We start from the raw sequence: 27299 nt of genomic DNA on the forward strand, positions 1-27299 counted from the left end.
AATTCCTAGTTTTCCGTGAGACCTATGAAAGATTTGTGATTTATTGATGGAAGGCCTTATAATCTCTCCATATGTTACAAGTGAAGGAAGTAGACCTGTGAAAGGATCTTCATTAAGAAGGATTGCGAATATCCTTATATCTATAAGAGGTTCATCTATTCCGTAGGGCCTGTAAAATATATTTCAAGGTCCTATATCTTAAGAAATCCTTTTATAGACTTTCTATCTACTGAGACCTTGCGAAAGGTCACCAATTTAACGATCCCCTATCATTGGTGTTCTACGAGGCTTCTTGAATGTCCTTTAAACAGTAATGATTTAATGTATATAAGTTGTCTGCCCGGGAAATACCAAACAGCGGGTATTAATTTATAGTAAAATGTACCCCTCAACACCGAGTGTGAATAAAGGAACCCCCTTTGCAATAGCTAGCATCTTGTGTTTGTCATTATCGATACACACGCAAACACATAAATAAACGGCGACCCTTTTGCAATTATTAGTTTTTCTGCCGATGCTGTTGATGTCCTGCCGTTTATGACGTATTGACCCCATTCTATTGATTCCATTGTAATTAGTGTCTCTTTGTTTGGTACCTCATCGGCTATTGTCATCGGCATCATCATCCTCATCGTCATTCAACTATGCAGCGGCTGGCCAGACAACTTATATCAAAGCAAGAGGTGGCAGCGGTCGTTGTTGGATAAAATAAATTTGCTGATAAGTGACGCCATATGAAAATTTATCATCAGAGAAGGGTGACAAATAAATTTCGAAGGAAAAAAAAACAGAGAAAACGGAAAACAACAGGTGTCTCGTGTTATTGAAAATCAGGGCATATACCTTTTTGTAAATTAGCTCAACAGTTTGTTACCGAAACAGTTTGGCCTTGCATAAATCGAATACAAGGAACGTTGGCTTCAAGAAAATTCTGGAGCTGTTATAGTTTTTTTTTTATGAATAAAGAACACTTTGTAGGCCTTTGGAAGGACTCCTAGACATATGAGATTTTTAATGGACTTTGAGACCGCTCATAAGATATCTTCAATCTGCATCAACAAAAGAGTAAAGTAATTGACTGACTTAACGATTCATCAACGCCCAAACGAAGAGGCTGAAGCTAGAATCTTGAAATTATAGGTGTCCCGAAGGGGTCAGATATGGCTGGGTTTTTGGAAATTCATGCGAGAACAGTACTTGTGTACTCCAAGTGCACGCAAAGTCCTAAGTAGTACTATATTTAGTACAATTTACTATTGGCTTAACGGATAGTGCTTTGAACCTGAAATTTTGTATTAGGGTTGCTGTTCATGTGTAGCCTGGCCATATGGAGTTGATTTCGGAAATGTGTACTGTAGTTGTACGAAAAGTACTAAATCGTACTATATTTGGTATTGGGTGAAGGGATAGGACTGAAATTCTGAAATTTGATATTAAAATTACTGGCGGTTTTTGTGTTTGAAAATTGGCGGTGATTTGGAAATGCGACCCATATTTGTACGAAAAGTACTAAGTGGTACTAAATTTAGTATTGAGTGAAGGGATGGACTGGAATCCTCAAATTTGATACTGAGTGTAAGCGGGAGAAGAGAAAACACGACCGTATCGTATGGCTGTTGGTTCAATTCTAATTTTATTTTTAAAATATGTTCCTTACGTACTACTAAAACTAATCTAACTTAACCTAGTCGCAGCCACACAATTGTTCTTATCTATTATTAGATTTAAAAGGAAACATTACATGGCTGCGTGTCCCTTCATTCAAGTGATCTTGGCTACCTACTGGCGCATCAATATCTGTGTGTGTGGGTTATGACCTTTATTATCCTACACATTATCGTATGCGACAGCGCACAAGATCACTGAATTGTACACATGTGATATTTTATGACCACTGGGAAATTGACAATTTTTAAATATTTATTTTTAATGGTTAGATTTTCCCAGCGCCTCAGCCGCACTCAAAAGTATGTACAAAGTATTTTGTACATTCTCCCGGGCGGCTTAAATGTGTATATTTTTAGTGGACTGTATTTAAAAATGGATCATGAAGAGGATTATATAAAAAATATTTAGACATATAGCTTTGAAAATGATTATATTATATAAATTATCCTAGGTAACCGCTTGCAGGAAACGGCTCCACTTATCTATCCAGCCTCGCTCGCCAATACCACCACCCTTATCTGCCGGTTTTAACTTCCAAGCTTTATAATTCTTTGGCGACTTGTGATTTGGTAGTTGCTGGCTGCGATCATCCAAGGAGTCATTTTTTCGTAGGGCATCCAAGGTTAGGTCATTGCTGATGTATTTTATACGCGGTTGCTTCAATGAGGATTCCCGGTGTTTGTTATTAATTCTATTCCTCTTTACCTTGTCGCGCTCTTTTTTCTCCGCTTCCTCGATGCATTTATCGTTATCTTTGCCAAACGTGTCTTTTAGAGAAGTACCAATATACACCGGATTTCTTTTTTTGCTCTTCTCTTGTTGGTGGTTCTGTTCCCTGTGGCTTCTCAAATTCATATTGTCCAAGGACACTTTTTGTACATGCTTGTCCATTTTGTCACTGCTGACTTCCTCTGATGTGTCGAGTTTTTCTACGATGGCTTCCAATTTTTTCTTTTGATGTTCCAGCTTAGCTTCCAGATCTTGGACTTGGTTTTCCAGGTCACGCCGTTGCTTTTGAGCCTTTTCTTCAATGGCCTGTATGTCTCTTTCAAATTTAGTTAGCAAGGACTGCACCAAATCTTCAAGCCCCAGTTTTTCATCATTAGCGGTTTTCAGGCCATCTTCTAATATTTTGATTCGGGAAGCTGATTCGGCTAATTGTGATGCAGTATTGAGTCTTCCCTCTTCATTATTTTGGGTAAGAGCTCTAACTTTTTCCTCCGAGTTAGGACTTGCCGGCGGGAATATATTCATATCCTCAAAGTTTCGAGCTGCAACAAAAACACACCAGTCACATTCGCAATCATGTGGATAAAATAGCCAATATCTTCTAGCCATTTCAAGAGTGTCTCGATCACCAATACAATATTCCGCTTCTCTTTTATCATCCAAAGGGCATGTAATATCACCCTTTGCATCTTTTCCACAACTTGTGGTCTTCGAGGGCCTCTGCTCTGTTGTCAGCCCAAAGGTGGGAAATACAATATTTGCACACTCCTCAGCTTCCATTGCTACTTCCTCCGGACTAAGGAAATAGTACTCCAGTTCAATTCTCCAGGGTCCTGGTGGTTTTAAGCATTCTTCAATTTCCGCTTGTGCAGTATCTCCATTCAACTTGCAACCTCGTGTTCTCGTCGCCATTAATTTATGCGCTAACACAAGGCATTTATCCACTGCTACTGAACTTTCCTGGATTCTCTGAGGAATGTACTTTTTAAAACTTTTCAACGTTTGTTGTAAAACGTAATACGTGTTTTCAACAAGAATCTTATACTTGTTCACGTTACGAATTTTTTTAAATTGAGTCGCCGATGCCAATGTTGTGCAGAAATAGTCAGCCAAGACCAAAAATTTTGCTTCTTGATCCATTTTTTTTTTTCGGAATTCTTTTTGAGTTTTAACTTGGACTAATTGATGTCCTCTTTTCAAAATTTATTTTTATGTATATATATATTTTTTTTATTTTGGGACTTTTGTTGTCCTCTTTTCGCTTTATTTTTGCCCCTATGGCTTTTTTTTTTTTTTTTTTTTTTTTTTTTTTTTTTTTTTTTTTTTTTTTTTTTTTTTTTTTTTTTTTTTTTTTTTTTTTTTTTTTTTTTTTTTTTTTTTTTTATTTTGCCCCTATGGCTTTTTTATTCAAATTAGTCCCTTCGGCTATTTCAAAATGCCCCTATGGTCTTATATTTAAAATGCCTTAACGGACTTTGTTTTGTGTAGAAATTCTCCTCTATTTCTGGAGAATATCTATTTCTGCTTGTAGTGAGTCTCTTACCACTGGTGGGGGAAAACTCCTACAATTTTTTACGGCCGCTAGTTATTTCCACTTTATAAAAAAGTGAAGGCTCGATTGACCATATGTAAGCGGGAGAAGAGAAAACACGACCGTATCGTATGGCTGTTGGTTCAATTCTAATTTTATTTTTAAAATATGTTCCTTACGTACTACTAAAACTAATCTAACTTAACCTAGTCGCAGCCACACAATTGTTCTTATCTATTATTAGATTTAAAAGGAAACATTACATGGCTGCGTGTCCCTTCATTCAAGTGATCTTGGCTACCTACTGGCGCATCAATATCTGTGTGTGTGGGTTATGACCTTTATTATCCTACACATTATCGTATGCGACAGCGCACAAGATCACTGAATTGTACACATGTGATATTTTATGACCACTGGGAAATTGACAATTTTTAAATATTTATTTTTAATGGTTAGATTTTCCCAGCGCCTCAGCCGCACTCAAAAGTATGTACAAAGTATTTTGTACACTGAGGTCTCTATTGGTATCAGAAATCGAGATATGGAGGTGAGTTTGAAAATGTGTACCATAATTGTACGAAAAGTACTAAAAAGTACAAAATTTGCTATTCGGTGAACGGATGGAGATAAAATTCTGAAATTTTATAATTAGATTACTGACTCTGAGATGTGGCGGTGGTTTGGAAATGTGTCCTATATTTGTACGAAAATTAATAAATGGTACTAAATTTGGTATGGGTGAAAGAATAGCACCGGAATCCTGAAATTTCATATTGAGGTCTCTATTGGTATCAGAAATCGAGATATGGAAATATTAAAATGTTTACCATAATTGTACGAAGAGTACTAAAAAGTACTAAATTTGGTCTTGGGTGAAGGGACGGAGATAAAATTCTGAAAATTTATATTTAGGTTACTGACTCTGAGATTTGGCAGTGGTTTGGAAATATATCCTAATTTGTACGAAAAGTACTAAATGATATTAAATTTGGTATGAGTGAAAGGATGGGACTGGAATCTTTAAATTTGATATTGAGGTCTCTATTGGTATTCATATTTTGAAAATGTGTACCATAATTGTACGAAAAGTACTAAATTTAGTCTTGAGTGAAGGGACAGAGATAAAATTCTGAAATTTGATATTTAAATTACTGTTGGTACGAAAAATACTAAATGGTACTAAATTTGATATAAGGTGAAAGAATGGGGTAACATCCTGAAATTTGATATTGAGTTCATAGTTTTTTTTTTCTGGAGTTTACATATGGAGACGTTGAAATAGTTTCGGACAGAAAATTTTGATGTGGGTCCATTGTGCATTGTGTACCTCAGTGAAGACTTAAACATTTCCTATCTACTCTTTCCAAGAGAGGAAAAACTTGAATCATTTTTTATAAAACCTTGAAAGTCGGAAAATTCAGGGCGGTATATGGGTTTTGATTTTGAGTACTAACAAGTAAAAAAGCTGTAAGTTCGGTCGGGCCGAATTTTGAATACCCTCCACCATTCGGAACGAATTTGACAATTCTCAAAAAACAAAAAAAAATCGTTAAAAATTCTGTTAAAATCTTAAAAATACCAAATGTAGCTATTATATTAGGGTCTATACGACGACATGAACCTGCGTAGGTAACATTTGTCATAAGCCATTACAATATTCAAATGCGAAACTTAACAAAATCGGTTATAATGTCGATAAAAACAAAATACCGAATATCGGAAGGTACCGTTATATGGGGGGCTATACGAAGACGTGGACCTGTACAGACAATTTTCTGTCGCAGGCTGTAGTAGCCACTACGAACTTCAAATATCAAATTTGAAACAATTCTGGTGAAAAATGTACTTAAAATCATTAAAATACCGAATATTGGGAGGTAGCGTTATATGGGGACTTTACGAAGAGGTGGACCTGTACAGCCAATTTTCTGCCTTAGGCTGTAGTATCTATTACGAACTTCAAATATCAAATTTAAAACAATTCTGGTGAAAAATGTCCCTAAAATCATTAAAATACCGAATATCGGGAGGTAGCGTTATATGAGGGCTATACGAAGACGTAGACCTGCACAGACACTTTTCTTTCTTAGGTTGTAGTATCCATAACGAACTTCAAAGACCAAGTTTGAAACTGTTCTTGTGAAAAATGTTCTTAAAATCATTAAAATACCGAATATCGGGAGGTAGCGTTATATGGGGGCTTTACGAAGAGGTGGACCTGCACAGACAATTTTCTGTCTTAGGCTGTAGTATCCATTACGAACTTTAAATACCAAAATTTGAAACAATTCCTGCGAATAAATTCCCTAAAATCATCAAAATACCGAATAAAGGGAGGTAGCGTTATATGAGGGCTATACGAAGACGTAGACCTGCACAGACAATTTTCTGCCTTAGGCTGTAGTATCCATTACAAACTTCAAATATCAAATTTGAAACTGTTCCGGTGAATAATGACTCTAAAATCATCAAAATACCGAATATCGAGAGGTTCCGTTATATGGGGTCTATACCAAAACGAGGACCTACATGGCCAATTTTCAATACCCAAAGTCCTGCAGACATAATATACATTTGAGCAAAATTTCATAAATTTACTTCAATTCGTTCGGAAGCTAGAGTGATTTCCACAGACGGACAGACGGACGGACGTCGCTAAATCGACATAGAATTTTATGCTGATTGAGAATATATATACTTTGTGGGGTCTAAAATGTGTACTTCGAGGTGTTACAAATGGAATGAAAAACTTAATATACCCTCCATACTATGGTGGAGGGTATAAAAATGCATCACACGAACTGTTGGACCGAGTCTAAAATTTGAAAGTGGACTGACGAAGTAGTGAACACTTGTACCCTATACCCCAATAAAATATTAAAAAAAAAATTAAAAAAAATATTCACAAAAAACGCAAAAAATTCCACGTTTTATTGGTCGGATGGTCCTTGAAAAAATATTCTTTAAAAAATCCACGTTTTATTGGTCGGATGGTCCTTGAAAAAATATTCTTTAAAAAATCCACGTTTTATTGGTCGGATGGTCCTTGAAAAAATATTCTTTAAAAAATCCACGTTTTATTGGTTGGATGGTCCTTGAAAAAATATTCTTTAAAAAATCCACGTTTTATTGGTTGGATGGTCCTTGAAAAAATATTCTTTAAAAAATCCACGTTTTATTGGTTGGATGGTCCTTGAAAAAAAAATCTTTAAAAAATCTGTTGCTCTCACACACACTCACACTCATACAGACAAATACACATTTACCTTGACTACTAGAAATTGACTTTGTTCATAATCAACGGTTTGAATGTTATATTGACCTCAGTTTATTGACATGCATTCCATTCACAAACCAACAAAAAAAAAGAATGTCAAATGATTTGTCATGCTACATTGTAATTTCCCACACCCCAACACCACCACCCCCCCTCGCACATTACTTGCCCTTGTAACAGCCATCAAACGCAAGCCACAAAAGAAAAATTGAACTGAAACGAGAAATACCGCAATAACCTTTTGCTAGTAATTCAACCTTCAATTCGGTTGCCTTTCGCTCCAAATTACAACAACAATAATAACAACAACAACAGTTACAACTGATTCTCAAAGTCTTCATACAAATGGCTGATGGGTAACTTAGTTTGTGCGTACAATGACAACGACGGTACATTGTACTTGTTGTTCACCTTGCACCCACATTAGATGTGTGTGTGGGGTTCGCTGTTCTCATCGAGCTTCATGCAAATACGCTGTTTTTTTGAATTTTCCATCCGTGGTGCTTCCTCTTCCTCTTTTGAAAAAAAAAAAAAACGAATAATTGAACTTGCCGAATGATAATTTTTGTTTAACTTAATTTGTAAATACATTTCCGGCACCCTAACCCCTCAACGCTTTATTAACAATGACAAAAGGCCAACCACCCGCCCACATGTTGGATGGGAAGTTATTGTACGAAGTTGAGGTGACGTTTTAACACTGGGCAATACGGATAATAATTACAGGAAATAATTCAGGAGATTATAAAAGTGGAGCTAAAAATGGAAGACATATGTCTGGGTGTTCTACAAGTTTACATTGCAAAGTAACCTAAATAGGGAGGGGAAGGTTATTACCTCTTCCTCGTTACACCACAAGGTCAGGGTATTACGTCTTTGTGCATTTGTTTGTAACAGGCAGAAGGAAACGAGATAGACCTATAGTTCCTTTTGATGATCTGCATAGAATCACATTCTGAGTCGATTTATGCATGTCCGTCCGTCCGTCTGTCTATATATTTTTGTAAACAAAGTACAGGTCGCATTTATTGCCCGCTCCAGATGAAATTTTGCGAAGATCTTTTGTTTGGCCCAAGGACGAACCCTATTGAAATTGGAGATAATCGGTCAAAATTTAGATATAGCTCCCATATATATCTTCGTCCGATTTGCCTTTTATTGTACACCATACGTGTAATATCAGCCCGAATTTTATGGAATTTTGCATATACACCCAAATTAGGCCTGAAAACTTGTATGCCAAATTTGATCGAAATCGGTTCAGATATAGCTATAGCTCCCATATATATTGTTCATCCGATTTGTTATTTTTGTCCACCTCCGCCGTAATATTCACTCTGCAACAACAATATTTAGGGAAATATATCAAATACAGCTCAGAAATACATTTCCTAACTTTTATCGAGATCTGTTCAGATTTGGATATAGCTCCCATATATAACTTCGTCCGATTTACTTTTTATTGTGCACCAAACGTTTAATATTTGTCCAAATGGGATGGAATTTGGCACTTACGACCGAATAGAGTCTAGAAGCTAGTATGTCAAATTTGGTGAAGATCGGTTCAGATATAGCTGTAGCTTCCATATATATTATTCATCCGATTTGTTATATTTGTTACCCACAACCGTAATATGCACTCCGTAACAACGATATTCAGGGCAATATATCAAATACAGCTCAGAAATATCTTTGCCAAATTTTATCGAGATTGGTTCAGATTTGAATATAGCTCCCATATATATCTTTATCCGATTTCAAATTAATTTCGCACCAAATGGACAATACAATACCGAATTTAAAAGATACAAATGCTTCGGGATATTTAGTCCTTTGAACTCTAAATTATAATTATATTCATAGCGTGTATGACTGAATTCTGCCATAAAAACTTTTAATTGTTATGTGGAGCTCTACGTAATAAGCAAAGTGGTGTAGGTTATCATAAAGTCGGCCCCGCCCGACTTTAAGACTTTCTTTACTGTTTTTTTTTTTTTTGTTTTTTTTTTGAAATTCTCGTATAAAAACTGCTTTATACGACTTCTTAAATTCAGAATTTTAGCTTGATCCCTTCACCCAATAGCATATTTATTCATATCCAAATAATCCACATCTCTCCATTCTAGCCACCAACAGTGGTCCAAAATTAAGGCAATTTTGTACCATTCGAAAAATGATAGTACGCACTTCAAAATAACCTCCAGACAAATCTAAATATCAAATTTCAGGAACCCAGCTCTATCGCTTCACCCTATATCAAATTTAGTACCACTTAGTACCTTTCGAACAATTATAGTACACATTTGCAAAACAATCTCAGATAGCAACAGTTAAAATTTCAGAATTATATCTCCGTCTCTTCACCCAATACCAAATTTAGTACTATTTAGTAATTTTCGTTCCATTATAGTACACATTCCCCTAAACCACCTCTTTTTCCCAATTCCAGGTACTAACAGTAAGATAGAGGATTCCAGACCTATCCCTTCACCCAACACCAAATTTATTGCTATTTAGGACTTTTCGAACAACTAAATATGCACTTCCAAACCACACCCAAATTTCAAACTCACATACCATTAGTATTTTAATTATCAAATTTCAGAATTTCATCTCCATCCCTTCACCCACAACCATATTTAGTACCATTTAGTACTTTTCGTACCATTATAGAACATATTTTCAAAACCACCTCAATATCTTGCGGTATGTGTGGTATGTGTATACCACATCAATGGTATGTGAGGTCCCGATACCAACAGAGACCTCAATAGCAAATGTCAGGATTCCATGCCAACAACTGCCAAATCTCAGAGTCAGTTATCCAAATACAAATTTTCAGAATTTTATCTTTGTCTCTTCACCCAAGACCAAATTTAGTACTGTTTAGTACTTGTCGCACAATTTCGGTACTGATTTTTAAAATCAGCTCCATATCCCGATTCTTGGCACCAATAGAGACCTCAATATCAAATTTGATGAGTCCAGCCTATCCCTTCACACTAACCAAATTTAGTACCATATAGTACTTTTCGTACAAATATAGGACACATTTTCAAACCACTGCCAAATCTCAATTTCAGATACCATCAGAAATCCAAATATCAAATTTCAGAATTTCATCTCCATTTCTTCAAAAAAAAAAAAAAAAAAAAAAAAATAGTACTATTTAGTACTGTTTCGTACAAATATAGTACATATTTCCAGACCACTGACATATCTCAGAGTCAGTAAACTAAATACAAAATTTCAGAATTTTATCTTTGTCTCTTCACCCAAGACCAAATTTAGTACTGTTTAGTACTTTGCGTACAATTTCGGTACTCATTTTTAAAATCAGCTCCATATCCCGATTCCTGGAACCAATAGAGACCTCAATATCAAATTTGATGAGTCCAGCCTATCCCTTCACCCTAACCAAATTTAGTACCATATAGTACTTTTCGTACAAATATAGGACACATTTTCAAACCACCACCAAATCTCAAAAACACATATACCATAAGTAATCTAAATACCAAATTTAAGATTTGTATCTCTATTCCTTTACCCAAAACCAAATTTAGTACTATTTATTACTTTTCGTAAAAATATAGGACGCATTGCCAAATCTCAATTCCAGATACCATCAGTAATCCAAATATCAAATTTCAGAATTTCATCTCCATTCCTTCACCTTTTGGAAAAAGAAAATAAAATAAAAAAATAGAACTATTTAGTACTGTTTCGTACAATTATAGTACATATTTCCAAACGACTGCAAAATTTCAGAACTTTATCTGTATCCCTTCACCCAAGACCAAATTTAGTACTATTTTGTACTTTTTGTGCCATTTTAGTACACATTTCCAAAACCACCCCCATATCTCAATTTCAGATACCAGCAGAGAGTTCAATATTAAATTTGAGGATTCCAACCATATCCCTTTATCCAATATCAAATTTAGTACCATTTAGTACTTCTTGTACAAATATAGGACGCATTTCAAAACTATCAGTAAATGTCAACCACAACCACGACAGTAATCTGAATATAAAATTTTTGAATTTTATCTCTCTCTCTCTACACCCAAGACAAAATTTAGTACCTTTTAGTACTTTTCGTACAAATATAGGACGCATTTCCCAGCTACCGGCAAATCTTAAACACAAAATATCAAATAAATATCAAATTTCAAAATTGTTTATTTATCCCTTCACCCAAAACCAAATTTAGTACCATTATAGTACACATTCCCAAAACTCAATATCTCAATTTCAGATACCAACAGAGAGCGCAATATTAAATTTGCTTATCCTAACCATAACCTTTTACCCAATATCAAATTTAGTACCATTTAGTACGTTTCGTATAAATATAGGACACATTTCTAAACCACCTCCAAATCTCAAACATAATTACAATCAGTAAGCTATATATCAAATTTCAGAATTTTATCTCCATATCTTCACCCAAGAACAAATTTAATACCATTCAGTACTTTTCGTACAATTATAACACACATTTCCTAAACCACCTCTATATGTCTAGGGTACACATGAACAGCGTCCTTAATACCAAATTTCACATTTTAAGTCCAATATGTCACTCAATACCAAATTGTACCAAATATGGTACTATTTAGTACTCTTCGTGCACTTGTTGTATACATTTACAAAACCAACTCTTCATCCCAAATCTAGCACAAAAAGAGACCCAACGCCCAATTTATAGTACATTTTAGTACTTTTCGTACTCTATCAGCACAATTTTTCAAAAAACCCAACCGTTTCACACGCCAACGCATCAAAACCATTGTCCCCTGACCAAGACTTTTTCCCCGTTTGTTTGGTCAGTCACAAAAGAGGAGGAAACAGAAGTTTTTATCCGTTTAGAAGTCCTCCATAGCCAGAAGACCACTCAGAGGTCCTCTATAGACATAATACCTTTCAGAGGTCTTATACATAGACAGAATGCCTCTCACAGGTCTAAAAAGGACAGAAAACCTCTCACAGGTCTTCAAAGGACAGAAAACCTCTCACAGGTCTTCAAAAGACAGAATACATCTCAGAGGTCTTCTATAGACAGAGACCCCTCAAAAGTCTTCCATTGACAGAAAACCTCTAAGAGATCTTCTATAATAGATAGATAGATAGAAGACCTCCCAGATATCTTCTATAGACAGATTACGTCTCTGAGGTCTTCTATCATTGGTTTTCTAGAGACGGAAGTCCTCTTAGAAGTCTCCCATAGACAAAAGAACTCTTAGATATCTTCTACAGACAGAAGACCTCTCAGGTGTATTCAGTAGACCGGAGACCTCTCAGAAGTCTTCTATAGACAGAAGACCTCTCAGAGGTCTTCTATAGACAGAAGACCTTTCAAAGGTCTTCAATGGGCAGAAAGACCTCTCAAAGGTCTTCAATGGGCAGAAAGACCTCTCAAAGGTCCCCAATATACAGAAAAACCTCTCAGAAGTATTCTATAGACAGAAGACCTCACATGGGTTTTCTAGAGACGGAAGTCCTCTCAGAAGTCTCCCGTAGACAAAAGAACCCTTAGATATCTTCTAAAGACAGAAGACCTCTCAGATGTCTTCAGTAGACCGGAGATCACTCAGAAGTCCTCAAAAGACAGAAAGACCTCTCAGAGGTATTCAATAGACAGAAAGACCTCTCAGATGTCCAGTAGACCGAAGACCTCTTAGAAGTCGTCTATAGACAGAAGACCTCTCAAAGGTCCTCAATAGACAGAGAGACCTCTCAGAGGTCTTCTATAGACAAAAGACCTCTCAAAGAAGTCTTCTATAGACAAAAGATCCCTCAGAGTCTTCCATAAATCTTTCATACACCGAAAACCCTTACAGGTCTTCTATAGACATAAGATCTCTTACAGGTCTTTTATGGCAAGAGGCCATCTCATAGGTCTTCTATAGAATGTAGACATGTTAAGGTTTTACTGCTATTATATGGATAGAAAAATCCAATGCAGAATAAATCTTCTATAGACAGAAGACATCTTAGAGATGTTCCATAGGCATAGAACTTCTCACAGGTCTTCAAGAGACAGGAGACCTCTTCTATAGACAGAACACCACATATCATTGATCAACAGAGAATTTCTCACAGGACTGCAAGAGACATAAGACCTCTTCTATAGACAGAACACCACGTATCAATGATCAGTTGATGTCCCTTTTACGATCTTCTTTTGGCAAAAAACCTCTTACAGAAAACGCAAAAAATACCCCAGACTTCGCCCTCCCCTTAATTGCATTTATTTTGCTTAACAATTTTTGAAATTAAGTCACTTTAGTGTCAATAAAACAACAACAACAACAGCCACAATAGCAACAATCTTGCATTGTCGTGAGTTTATATGTAAATTTAAATAATAACAACAAATAACGCTGCAAACAACAAAAGCAACAAATATTTCTCATGCAATGTATATTTTATTTAATTTCATCTCCTTTTTGTTGTTGTTGTTGCTGTTGTTTTTCTCTTAAAGTGACCTTAGCCAACGGTTTCCAAACGTTTCGCCTGTTTTCAAAAGATGCCGCCTCATCAAAGTGAATATTTTATATGAGGAGGAGAGAGGGAGAGTGAGAAAGCGAGCGAGCGAAAAAAAAATAGTTAAAGTGTTCCACTTCAGAAATGCTCTTTCAAAAGAAGCAAAAGATTTGTTGCAAGTGTTGGTGTCGGTTGGGTTCGTGTATAGAACTATGTTTTTGTTGCCTTAATCAACGCAATATGCAGGTGGTACAAACGTAAATCTGTTCACAACTTGTGAGTGGAACATTGATTATTGTTGAGAATAAAAACTTTTTTTTGTGAAATGCGAACTTTTGATTCCAAAAATAGATTAAATCGAAATCAAAAAGGCAAAGAATATCAAACAAATTGAAATTGTTATCTCAACTTTTTGGAGCCTCAACATTTTGCTTGCTTGCCAGAATGATAGTCAAATATGTAAATTATTAGATATCTACAATATTTTTGTAAAATGTTTCAGCATTAAAAAAATTCGCAACATATTTGATATTTCTGTAATTTTATGCCCTCTGTGATATGATTACAGGGGGTATATATCAGTTGATACGGTCAAAATGTTCCTCATTGAAGCAACAGTTTTAGACTCATTTTTGGAAAACTTTTAAACCTTTGTGAGGAAGGTACCACGCGGATTGCAATGATTTATTCCATCTCCTCACTGTTTTAGTTATACTATTAGGTTGTTTCGGAAGAAAACAGCAACATAAGCAGAAATGGTTTGAAAAGTAAAGAAGCGACTTGATCGAAAACCGTGTCGCAGTGGTCGAAAAAGGTCTCGCGTGCTCAACATACCGCAATATTCCATTCGGCAAATATTGAAAAATGAGCCCGGGGTAAAAGCCATTGAAATTCCAAAAAGTGCAAGAACTTACACCGCCGAAAGCGGTGAACTGCCGAATTTGGTTTTCTCCGATGAGAAAATATTCGTTGTCCAGCACTTTGTAAACTAACAAAATGATTGTGTTTACTTGGCAAAGAGGTCAGCTGAAAATGTGCACCTTTGGTTGACCACCAGAACTCAAACGCCGGCCATGGTGATGGTGTAGGCCGTTATAACAGTCGATGGTCGATCTCTGTCCGTATTAATCGAATGTGGCATTATAATAAATGCCGAATATCATTGCGAAAATATTCTGGAGGGTGTATTTAGACTTTGGGCATGCAAAAATTTTGGCCGCAGACCTTGGACATTCGAACAGGACTCAGCACGCGCCACCCAAGAATGGTTACAAAATGAGGTTCCTCGCTTCATTTCCAGCGCACAATGGCCACCAAAATCTCCGGATACCAATCAGTTGGACTACTGTGTCTGGAGTATTTCGGAAGGCAAGGTTGGCACTAAAAAATACCAAAGTGTCGATCACCTCAAGCAAGCGCTTCGCCGGGTATGGGAATATTTCAAAAATGAAATAGACCAAAATGCCAAACCAAAAAAAAAAAAAAACAACATGTTAAAAAGCAGTAAGTTCGGCCGGGCCGAACTTTGAGTACCTTCATTTGGAACGAACTTGGAAATTTTCAAAAAATAAAATCCTTAAAAAATTCTGTTAAAATTTTAAAAATACCGAATATAGCCGTGGCCGACATGGCCCTACATATGCATTTTTTGTCATAAGCCATTACCATATTCAAATTCGAAACTTGAAATAAACGGTGAATAATGTAGTTAAAATCATCAAAATATCGTATATAGGGAGGTAGCGTTATATCGGCGCTGTGCAAAGACCTGAACCAGCACAGACAATTTTCTGTCACAGGCTATATATAGCATCCATTACGAACGTCAAATACGACATCTTAAACAATTTCGGTGGGTATTGTACCTAAACTCGCGAAAATACCGAATATAGGGAGCTAATGATATATGGGGCCGATACGAAGACCTGGACCTGCATAGACAATTTTCTGTCACAGTCTGTAGTTCCCATTACGAACTCAAAATACGTAATTTGAAACAATTCCGGTGAATATTGACGCCAAAATCATCAAAATACCGAATATCGGGAGGTACCGTTATATGGGTGCTATATGAAAACGTGGACCTGCACAGACAATTTTCTGTCAAAGGCTGTAGTATCCATTGCGGATCTCAAATACCAAATTTGAAACAATTCCGGTAAATAAAATCGCTAAAATCATCAAAACACTAAATATCGAGAGATACCGTTATATTGGGGCTATACGAAGACGTGGACCTGCACAGACAATTTTCTGTCTTAGGCTGTAGTATCCATTTCGAACTTCAAATACCAAATTTGAAACAATTCCGATGAATAATGTCGCTAAAATCATAAAAATACCGAATATCGGGAAGTACCGTTATATGGGTGCTATATGAAAACGTGGACCTACAGGGTTGCCCATATTCGACGGACCTTTGGGCCAATTCCAATCGACAGCCAACATTCTTTGCGTCAATTGAATTATGTACGGGAACAAATGCAAATCAATGCGAATAATCCGTTGTAAAGTGGACCGAGCCATGCCCAACTGCTGAGAACGGCGTTTTTGGGATGTTCTTGGGGACCTCTCAACACTGGCTCGTACGGCAGCGATATTCTCGGCCGATCGCCTTGGTCGACTTTTATATGGCCTCTTCGGATTAGAAAGAGCCTTACCAGTCGAACATTTTTCGTATAAACGCTTAATGGTGTTCTTAGAAGGCGCACTTCTCACATTTTTTAATGTTTTAAAAGTACGTTGAGTTTTCACAATTGACTTCTTCTGTTGAATGTAAATTTCAACTATTTCAGAGCGCTCGCGTGGCGTGTATTGGTTCATGGTAAAAATCTGCTTGGACTGACGCTTCAAACGCGGGATGTCATTACCGCGATGTGACATCTCTGTCAAAAGTTATGACGTTGCCAGATGGGTCCGTCGAATATGGGCAACCCTGTTCATGGCCCATTTACGAACTTAACCTGCCTACTGGAAAAATAAACACGTTTCCAAAATTTTAGCCTTCTATCTCAATTCGTTAATGGTGGAGGGTATAATAATAAATAAATAAATAAATGGTTTATGCACAGAAAGAGAAGCAAAAATCCAATCCAATCCAGTTGTAACTCAGGTGCAAAAATGGCCAATATCGGTCCACTCCATCAAGTGCCTCCCCTACAAAGGATTAAAATTTTGAATATTCATAAAACTCATAAAACACGAAAATAACATCCAATTCCATTTAGACTTGGCATATCGCAATATTTCCATCAACGTAAAATCTGTTCAAAAAGATGGTAGCGATCGAACCATTCCTTATGATACCTCCCCCACAAATGGTTAAAATTTAATTTAACCAAAACTATCATAAAATCGGAAATAGGCATCCGATTCTATTCATATATCATGAGGGGTTTGATATGATTTTTCATCCAATTTTTTCTGATTCCATGGTATAAACCAGGGCAAGGCAGAGAGCCTCAAAATTTTTTTGTGATTGTATGTGTTTTGAAATAACAAAATATTGCAAGTGTTTTTTGCCTCTCTTTACACAGTGAGAAGTAATTTGTTATCTTTAAATTTTTATTTTTAAATTTTCTGTTTTCAAAACAACTTTGTTGGTAAAAATTAATATTTTGATCAGATAATTCGGACAAAAAAAAAAACAAGTAAAAAAGCTGTAAGTTCAGCCTGGCCGAACTTTGAATACCCTCCACCGTTTGGAACGAATTTGGCAATTTTCAAACAAATAAAATCAATTAAAAATTCTGGTGAAATATTAGAAATATCGAATGTAGCCGTTATATTAGGGTCTATACGACGAAGTGGACCTGCATAGGCAATTTTTGTCATAAGCCATTACAATATTCAAATGCGAAACTTGAAAAAATCGGTGAATTATGTAGCTAAAATCATCAAAATACCGAATATCGAGAGGTACCATTGTATGGTGGCTATAAGAAGACGTGTACCGGCACGGACAATTTTCTGTCATAGGTTGTAGTATCCATTACGAACTTCAAATACCAAATTTGAAACATATCCGGTTAATACTGTCGCTAAAATAATCAAAATAAGGAATATCGGGAGTTAGCGTTATATAGGGCCATACCAAAACGTGGACCTACATGGCCCATTTCAATACCAAAAGTCCTGCAGACATAATATACATTTGAGTAAAATTTTATTAACCTATTAAATTTCGCTAGAGTGATTTCCACAGACGGATTGACGGACGGACATCAAATTTGTAGTAAGATATTTTTATGTGTTCCAATATTTCTTTCGGTGTATTCATACAAATATCCCACAGCACCTTCCTCATCGACTGCTCAAATAAAACTAAATATTCTCCCAAAACCAATTTGACAGAAAATTCAAAACAATTTATTTTTTACAATTGTGTTGGTGAACACACAGATATCCCAATAATTACATTTAACGTATGATTAATATGAATTACACTTAAACAATATATTACGAATACGCCATAGCGTTCTCAATACTTACAATTATATTTTATTGTTTACTTTTCTTTTTTTGGAAATGTTTTCTAAAAACAGAGCGTTGTGTTAATATTCGTTGTTATTCAATTTAAGATGTCGAAGAAAAGTAATGGTAATCCTGAAGGAGTGGAGTGGGGTAGAGGGACATTTGACTCCGTAGCAATGATTAACTATGTGTATATATTTAATTTATTATTAAAATATTCAGCAAATGAAAGATGTTATTATTTATTAATTATTTCAGATTATTTTGTTGTTGGAATATTGGAGAAGTTGTTGTTTTTAATTTCGTATATATTTATTATTTATTAATTTATTTTTTAATTAAAACATGTTGCATGCAACAATGTATGTTAATGCGTTGGTTGGTAGGTATGTGATTATTGTTGTGGTTGTTGTTGGAGTTGAAGAGTTCGAGAATAAAGGCCAAAGCTTTCGTTTTTTGTTTTTTTTTTTTCGTTTCTGTTTTTTTTTTTTTTTTTTTTTTTGGGTTTGAATGAAATCAATGGAGAGAGAGTAAGAGAGCAATATCCAAGAAGAGTTAATATTTATTTTTATGGATTTCGTTTTTATCTCCTTTTTTTGGTTGAGGGTTTTTTTCTTCTGTGATTGAATTAGGGGTGGTTTTTGAAGTTTGCTGGCTTTTGTGTTTTTTGACAGTTGACAGCTTAATAATTTATTGAATAAAATCTCTCCAAAAAAGATGTTTGTTGCGTAGAGTTGTGTGTTGTTTTTTCTTCTTCTTCTTCTTTGCCTTTTGATGGACAACGAGTGGAAACAGAAATTACAGCTGCTGGCGATTTTTGTTTCTTTTTTAAATTTTTTTAGGGATTAAATGTTGATTTATTTTTTCTTGTTATTTTATATTTTTTAAGGTTAGAGGCACATAATATTTTTATTTTATATTTATTTTTTAAATTTACATGATTTTCATAATTTTTATTAAATTATTTATTATTCTTTTTCATTTATATTTTATTTACACTTTTTACAAGATTTTGCATTTGTCTTGTAGTTGTTGTTTTTTTATTTGGCCACTATATTTGTTTTATAGAGAATTTTTTTTTTTATTTTTTATTTGTGTATTTTTTCTTTTATATTTTCAACTTCAGTTGTCTTAGCCCAATTTTGTTCTGGCCTGATCCTACACGCACATTTTTTTGTTGTGTCTTAATGTCAGTGTTCGAATGGCGTGTCAATGCCCAGGAGATTTGTATGTTATTAAGTTTCGTGTATGTGAATGTCTGTATGAGAGAGACATAGAGAGAGAGAGAGAGAGGCCAGAGAGTTAACGGTAGAGAGCACCGTAAGGTTTCCTTGTGTATGTGTGGATTAGCACTTGCTTGTTGCAATACTCTGGTCAGGTCTGGTCTATGAGTTTTCGCTACTGAAATATAGTTGGGTTGGATGGTAGGTTTGTTGGTTGGTCGGTAGTGGTGAATTTCTTTTGAACTTTAATCTGTGACTCGTGTTTTTTTATTATTCTCACGGCTTGTACACCTCTTTTCCTTTGTTATCAGTGGAGATTTTCCTTTGTGGCCCCAAACATATGATAAACTTTTTTTCTCTATGAGATATAGGGAGAGAGAGAGAGTGGAAATTCTATTTAACATAAGTGGTGAATTACTGTTATCTCTTGTTTTCCTCTCTTTTTTAGGCGCGCACTCAGCACTCACACACACACTCTCTCTTTTATTCCACTAGGAGCTTTACAAATACGTTTTTTTACGTTTTCCTCTAATTAATTGCCCTTTTACTGATGTTGTTGTTGCTGTCTTACATATAGATTCCTCGTAGTGCTTATTCTTCCTCCTTATGTTCATGGTTATACACACATTTATAACTTTTGCATACAAATGGAAGGGAAAAAATAAATACTCAATTTTTTTTCGTTTCAGCACTTCACTTTATTTTTTTTTTTTGTTTTTTTTTTTTTTTTTGGAGGTGGTCGTTTTGAAATTTTCTTTGAAATTTCATTTATTTATTATTTTTTTGGAAATTTTTTCCCTCAATTTAAATTTTTTTCTTTTTCTAACTATTTTTCATATGTTATTAAACTTTGATGGTGGAGACAAGGGCAGGTTGGGGTATGGGGCTCTTGTTCGAGAGATACATTAATTCTATTGCAGAGGGAAAAATCTGTGTATTTCGTTATTCACAGAAAACAACAACATTTGCTTGCTGACTGACTGACTGGCTGACTGGCTGGCTGGCTGGCTGGCCTCCTCACACATTGGCCCAAGACCATTATTGTATACAGATTTTTTCACTGAACGCACTCATTTCACTCATTGCCTTGTGATTTTCAATTTTTTATCTCTTTGACAGGTATCACAGGAATTTTTTCTTGACTTTTCGCATTTTTTTCTGGGCAATATTTCGGACTTCTTTAAATTATCCTTTTTTTTTGGAAATATTTCACTTTTTTCGTTACTAGAATATTGAGAAAAAATTTTAAGACTTTTTTGTGCTGGAATTTCTTTTTTTTATTTTTTCTTTTTGTTGTTGTTCTATATGTTTTTTTTTGGTTAATTCTTAGATTTTCATTATTTTTTTTTTTTTTTTTTTTGGTATTTTTTGTCTTATTACGCGCTCTACGACGACGACGACGGCGACACCACTACACGACAACGACTACTGAACCTTATGGTGGAGCTGTTAACTTTAAGTATCCCAGAGCTCCCCTTTTTTTGAAGGAAAATTCACCACACATCGACATAATTCACCACTACCTCGCACATATGGCCATAGCCATGGTCTATAACTAAATTCCATCTCCTGGTGGTGGATTTCCCAACATTATCCTTGCTCTACCCCCATCCTCGCGACCTCACCTCCTTTCTCCCCCCCCTCTCTCTTTAACATTAATATATGCTAGCTGATTTTTTCCGTTTCTACTTGATTTAGCTTTCACTTTCGCTTAGCTTTATTTATTCATCAGCAGTGCTCTGAGAAGAATGAAGCAAACGGTGGACACTCGTCATCAAAAGCAGCAACAACAACCACCACCACAACAAAAACAGCAACACCACCAACAACAACAGAGCAATATAACCCCACAATATTGAAATATTGACATTTATGAACTATTACCATATTTTTCGCTTTGGCCTAGTCACACTTTATATTTCACGCACCTCCCGCACTCTCTCGTTCGCTCTCTTCCCCATTTTTGCTCTGTACAATAACATGAACTTTCCCCATAACCATTAACCAATTTGTGGTTATCGTTATTTTTGTTGTTGTTAAAGCATTGCATTTTTTGATCGCCTTAACAGAAAAAAAAAATAAAATTCACAAGTACATCCGAATGTATATGCCATTTATAGCCTATAGGGATTTTTGACCTTTTCAATGATTCTCGGAATTGATGAAATTAAAAAATATAAATAAATAATACAGTGGGACCCCAATAATATGGTTAATACAAAAATAAAGACAAAGCTTTTGAGAAAGTGAAAGGATATTCCTCTGAAAGGACTATTCAAGAGAAGAAAACGCTTTCAAATCAACTTAGAGTTATATTACTACTAGATATTTTGAAAAAAATATTATCGCAGATTTAGACAGGGCCGGACCCATGGTACAATGATATCAAGGTAGGGCTATGATACCATATGATTTCAATTTTTTTATTTTCTTGGCTTAATATGTCATCTTTATTTGTTTATGTATGTGTTTTCATTTCAATAACAAAAAAATTGTTCAGAAAATATTCAAATTAGGATATTTTCAAAATGTTTATTTCAACGTATGCATCGACAAAATCTAGAGTTTTTGCAGCGAAATAATCCTTTAGAGATATATAGTACATGATTTTGAAAATAAGTGTTCACCTTTCATTCAGTTATCGCGATTTTCATTTAAATATTCAAAATAAATGCAACAAGTTGTTTGATTTTTTATTGTTTTGATACTAATTTTGACATTACAAACCAAACAGGCCTCTATACTTTTTTTCTTCAAAGTTGACCTACCTTCTCTTCATTGTACCATGGCCGGATCGAACTTTTTATATCCTCAACCATTTGGAAGGAACTTGAAAATTTTCAAAAAAAAAAAAAAAAAAAAAAACATCGAAAAATACCGCATGGAACAAAAAAATTTTGTATATATGAAGAAGTTTTGCTAGATAAGCAATTTTCTTTCATAGGCTGCAGTAACGATTCCGAACTTCGAATACGAAATTCGAAACAATTCCGGTGATTAATTTAGCTAATATCATCAAAATACCGAATTAATGGAGGTAAGTAAGGTAAGTAAGTGAACCTGCATAAAAAATCACAGGTTTAGAGAGAGCCGGACCGAACTTTTTACACCCTCCACCATTCGGAAGGAACTTAAAAAATTTCAAAAAAAAAAAAAAAAAAAAAAACATCGAAAAATACCGCTTAGATAAAAACTTTTATATGGGGGCCATAGAAAGACGTGGTGCTGGATAAGTAATTTTCTGTCATAGGCTGCAGTAACGATTCCGAACTTTGAATACGAGATTCGAAACAATTTCGGTAAATGATGTCGCTAATATCATCAAAATACAGAATAAATGGAGGTACCGTTGCATGGGGGCTAAACTAAGAGGTGGATCTGCATAAAAAATCGTACATTCAGAGAGGGTCGGGCAAAACTTTTTACATCCTCCGCCAAATGGAAGGAAATTGAAAATTTTCAAAAAAAAAAAAAAAACATCGAAAAATACCCCTTAGATAAAAAAATAAACTTTCTATGGAGGCTATAGGAAAACGTGGTGCTGGATAAGTAATTTTCTGTCATAGGCTGCAGAAACAATTCCGAACTTCGAATACGAAATTTGAAAGAAATCCGGTGAATAATGTCGATAATATCATATAAATACCGAAGAAAGGGAGGTACCGTTATATGGGGGCTAAACTAAGACGTGGACCTGCATAAAAAATCGCAAATTTAAAGAGGACCGAACTTTATACACCCTCCACCATTCGGAAAAAACTTGAAATTAAAAAAAAAAAAAAACATCGAAATATACCGCTTAGATAAAAAAACCTTTCTATGGAGGCTATTGGAAGACGTGGTCCTAGATAAGTAATTTTCTGTCATGGGCTGTAGTAACGATTCCAAACTTCGAATACGAAATTCGAAACAATTCCGATGAATAATGTCGCTAATATCATCAAAATACCATACCGTTGTATGGATCCTAAACTAAGACGTACACCTGCAAAAGCAATTGTTCGTCATAGGTTGTAGTACCCATTACGAACTTTAAATACGAAATTTTACACGATTCCTGTGAATAATGATGCGAAAATCCTATGAATACTGAATACCTTTGGGTAGCTATATTAAAACGTCGACTTACAGGGTGAGATGAAAATACTGCAACCAATTTCAGACTGCTGTCATTTCTAAGCCACTCGTTCGACAGATGTTAAAATTCTTTCAGTGACAGCTCATTATATTGTTTACAAGCGTACAACAGCAATTTGGTGAGGAAGAGCTAAAGAGTTGCTTCACTTGGCCGAAAGTGGTAAACTGCCGAATTTGGTTTTCTCCGATGAGAAAACATTCGTTGTCCAGCAGTTTGGAAACAAAAAAAAAATGATCGTGTTTACTAACCAAAGAGGTCAGCTGAAAATGTGCACCTTCGCTTGGTCACCTAAACTTAAGCGCCGGCCATGGTAATGGTGTGGGCCGCCATAACAGCCAATAGTTGCTCTCTGCTCGATTTAATCGACCGTGGCATGAGAATAAATGCCGAATATTATCGCGAAAATATTCTTGAGGTTGTATTAAAGCCTTGGACGCGCAAACATTTTGGCCGCAGACCTTGGATATTCCAACAGGACTCAGCACCATCGAACTCAGCACGCGCCACCCAAGAAGGATTACAAAATGAGGATTCTCGCTTCATATCCGGATACCAATCCGATGGGCTATTGTTTCTGGAGTACTTTAGAAAGCAAAGTTGGTACCTTGAACAACGGTTTCGTTGGCCGTTTGAAGGCCATAATTCGTGCCAAAGGTGACCAATTCGAACAAATCTAAACTTGTTCTAAAATTTGATGCCATTTCCCGCATTTTTCACTTTCATTCAATAAATTTAAAAAAAAAGTAAAAATTTTGAAAATTTGATTTTGACTTTGTTGAAGTTTTTTTATCTCACCCTGTATATAAACAATTATTTTCCAGGGGATAACTTCTTGTGTGGTTTTTAGACTATTCATCAAAATACCGAATATCGGGGGGTACTATTATATATATGGGGGCTATACGATATCGTGGACCTATATAGAAAATTCTCTTTCAGGGGGTAAGACATTCACAGAGAACTCCGTGTCTAAAATTTCAGACAATTCTATTTACCGAATTTCGGCATTTACAGTTATTTGGGCGATATACGTTATCAAGGACCTACACAGACAATTCTTTTTCAGGGGGTAAAATAGTCACGAAGAGCTCCTTGTATAGAATTTCAGACAACTACTTTAAATTTATCAAAATACCGAATATCGGGGAGTACCGTTAAATGGGGGTTATACATTATCGTGCACCGATATAGTCCATCTTCGAACTTGATCTGCCTACACACAAATGACTGACAAATGGAATCTTTAAAATTGATTGATTGTCTTTGTTGGAATATGGAATTGATAAATGTGGATGTGGTTTTGAAAATATGTACTATAAGTGTACGGAAAATACTAACCGGTACTAAATATGGTATTGGGTGTCTGTGGTTGAGAGAAGGATCTGGTTTTGGATATGGGTACAATTGTTCTACTAAATGGTACAATGTTTGATAGTGGGGGTATTTAAGGAGCTTAAATGGTATTTGAGGATATGATACTTTGCAAATCCTAATATTTGCATCAGTGCTCCATCAAGTACCTTCCCTCAAAGGGTCAAAATTTGTGATGTAAGAGTCCGTTTGTCTTCTATTCAGTCTACTTTAAGTATTTAAAAAAAAAAAAAAAAAATATATACATATATATATATATATATATATATATATATATATATATATATATATATATATATATTTTTTTTTTTTTTTTTTTTTTTTTTTTTTTTGAGAACAATTCCCAATTCTCAACTTAGATCAACTTTTTGGTATAGAATTATCGGAACAAAAAGATAAATATACACTTGGTTTCTGATAGGGGTTCCAAGTTACAATGCAAATTTCCCAACAATCTAAACACCAAAATTCAAATTCTTAACAGATCTTACAACATCCTTTTCTCTCCTGCCATTGTTTTTCAAACCCCACTTGCTTGCACTCACACACACAATAACTACAAAACATCTCGGCGAACAGGCACCATTTAATATTTGAATTCATCCAAAATTCCAATCCCATAGGTGTTGTTAAGTTTTTTATTTCTTTTCTCGCACAAAAGGTGATGTTTGATTAGTTAGTTGGGCAGGAGACAAAGGAGAAGAAGAAGAAGGAAGAGAAAAAGACGCCTAAAAACCCATCATCCAAAAGATTGTAACTTCTTTGTGATGCTAATGCATGCACGTGTAAATGTGTGCGTGTGTGTGTGTGTGCGTTTGCACCCTTCTGCGTATGTTTGTGCAAAGGTGTGTGATTTTTTATTATTATAGCCAACACCATGTTTTGGAGGGTATGATAGGTTTGTCACTACGTAGGTTACTCCACGAAGAAAGAATTTTTCAATTATAAAAAAAAATCTTAAAAATCCAGGACTATGATGGAGCCTGATTTCAAAAATATATTCATAACATTAAAAAAAAGATTCTTGAAAAATTCCAACTCAGATCTTTATTTTATAAAATATCCAGATTTTCAGTTACATTTTGCTGTACATCTGCAGAAATTTTTCGAAGTTGATATATGGAATATGCAATAGGTAAAGTCTTGAGTCACATTTTCCTTTCAAAACTGTTTTTAGATATTTGAAAAAAAGAATAGAAAATTGGAGTTTTGGCATACATTCGAAAATTTAAATTTTTATCTTCGGAATTATTCCCGAATTCGATTTTTTTCGAAAATTCCAATAGAAATCAAAAAAAAAAAAAAAAAACAAAAGAGCACAATTTTTAATTTTTCGAAATTGAATTTGTTTTTCGATATTCGAAAATTCGAATTTTTATATTCGAAAATTGTAGAACATGCCGGAATTAAAAAATTCCATCATACATTTGAAAGATATCAAAAGGAGCACAATTTTTAATTTTGAAATTGAATTTTTTTCGAAATTCGAATAAATAAAAAATTTATTAGAAAATTGGAACTCTGCCATGCATTCGAAATTTCGAAAAGTCGAAATTTCATCATACATTCGAAAGAGATAAAAAAAAAACAAATAAGCGCAATTTTTATTTTCTCGAAATTGAATTTGTTTTTCAATATTCGGAAAATTAGAAATATATTTGAAAATTGGAATTCTGTCATACATTTATTCAAAGTTTTATTTTCCAAAATTCTAATACATGTCGGATATAAGCACAGTTAAGCGTAATTCTTATTTTTATGCCCTCATCCATATGGCTACACAGGGCTTGTATCATTTGATATACCAAATCCGTTTCAAGGTATTTGTCTGTCTGGAGGGTTGGTGAGCACGATAACTCTCGAAGGGAGTATCCGATTTGGTCCAAACTTGGCACATCGTAATATTATTGTCAAACATAGATCGAGGTCGGTGATGGACAACATCGTTCCCACCTTCTGGTACCTCCACAACAAAAGATCAACATTTTCACACAAATCATATTTTCCCATAGAAAGAGATTTGATCTTTCGATTTCGTGCAAACTTTGCAAATCCAAATATTTCTATCACTTCCGAAAATTGATAATATCGGCTCACTCCATCAAGTATCTGCTCCACAAAGGTTCAACATTTTGAATAGTTATAACCCTTATAAAATATAATTTTATATTGCGATTGTATTCAAATTTCACACAATCCAATATTTTGTATGAACCCAAGATCTGGTGTGAATGTGGGTACCTCCCCCAACAATGGGTCAAAATTGAATAGCCATGAAGCTCCTTAAATAGTAAAATGAGCATCCGATTCATTTCAAACTCGGATAATTTCAATATTTCTATATATACAAGATCTGCTCTGCTAATGGTAGATATCGGCCCTCTCCTTCTGGTA

The 27299-nt window shown here is 35.0% G+C and overlaps 1 long non-coding RNA gene across 1 annotated transcript in view; it reads right to left on the reverse strand.

Annotated features, from left to right (window-relative positions):
• LOC131803007 (uncharacterized) overlaps window positions 1-20803 on the reverse strand; it is a 44078-nt gene extending 23275 nt beyond the window's left edge. Inside the window, exon 1 of the long non-coding RNA XR_009342439.1 lies at window positions 18192-20803. This is a non-coding gene — a long non-coding RNA (uncharacterized LOC131803007). The remainder of the gene's footprint in view (window positions 1-18191) is intronic.
• Between the last annotated feature and the right edge of the window lie 6496 nt (window positions 20804-27299).

Source organism: Musca domestica, unplaced genomic scaffold, assembly GCF_030504385.1.
Source record: "Musca domestica strain aabys unplaced genomic scaffold, Musca_domestica.polishedcontigs.V.1.1 253, whole genome shotgun sequence".
Taxonomy (NCBI): domain Eukaryota; kingdom Metazoa; phylum Arthropoda; class Insecta; order Diptera; family Muscidae; genus Musca; species Musca domestica.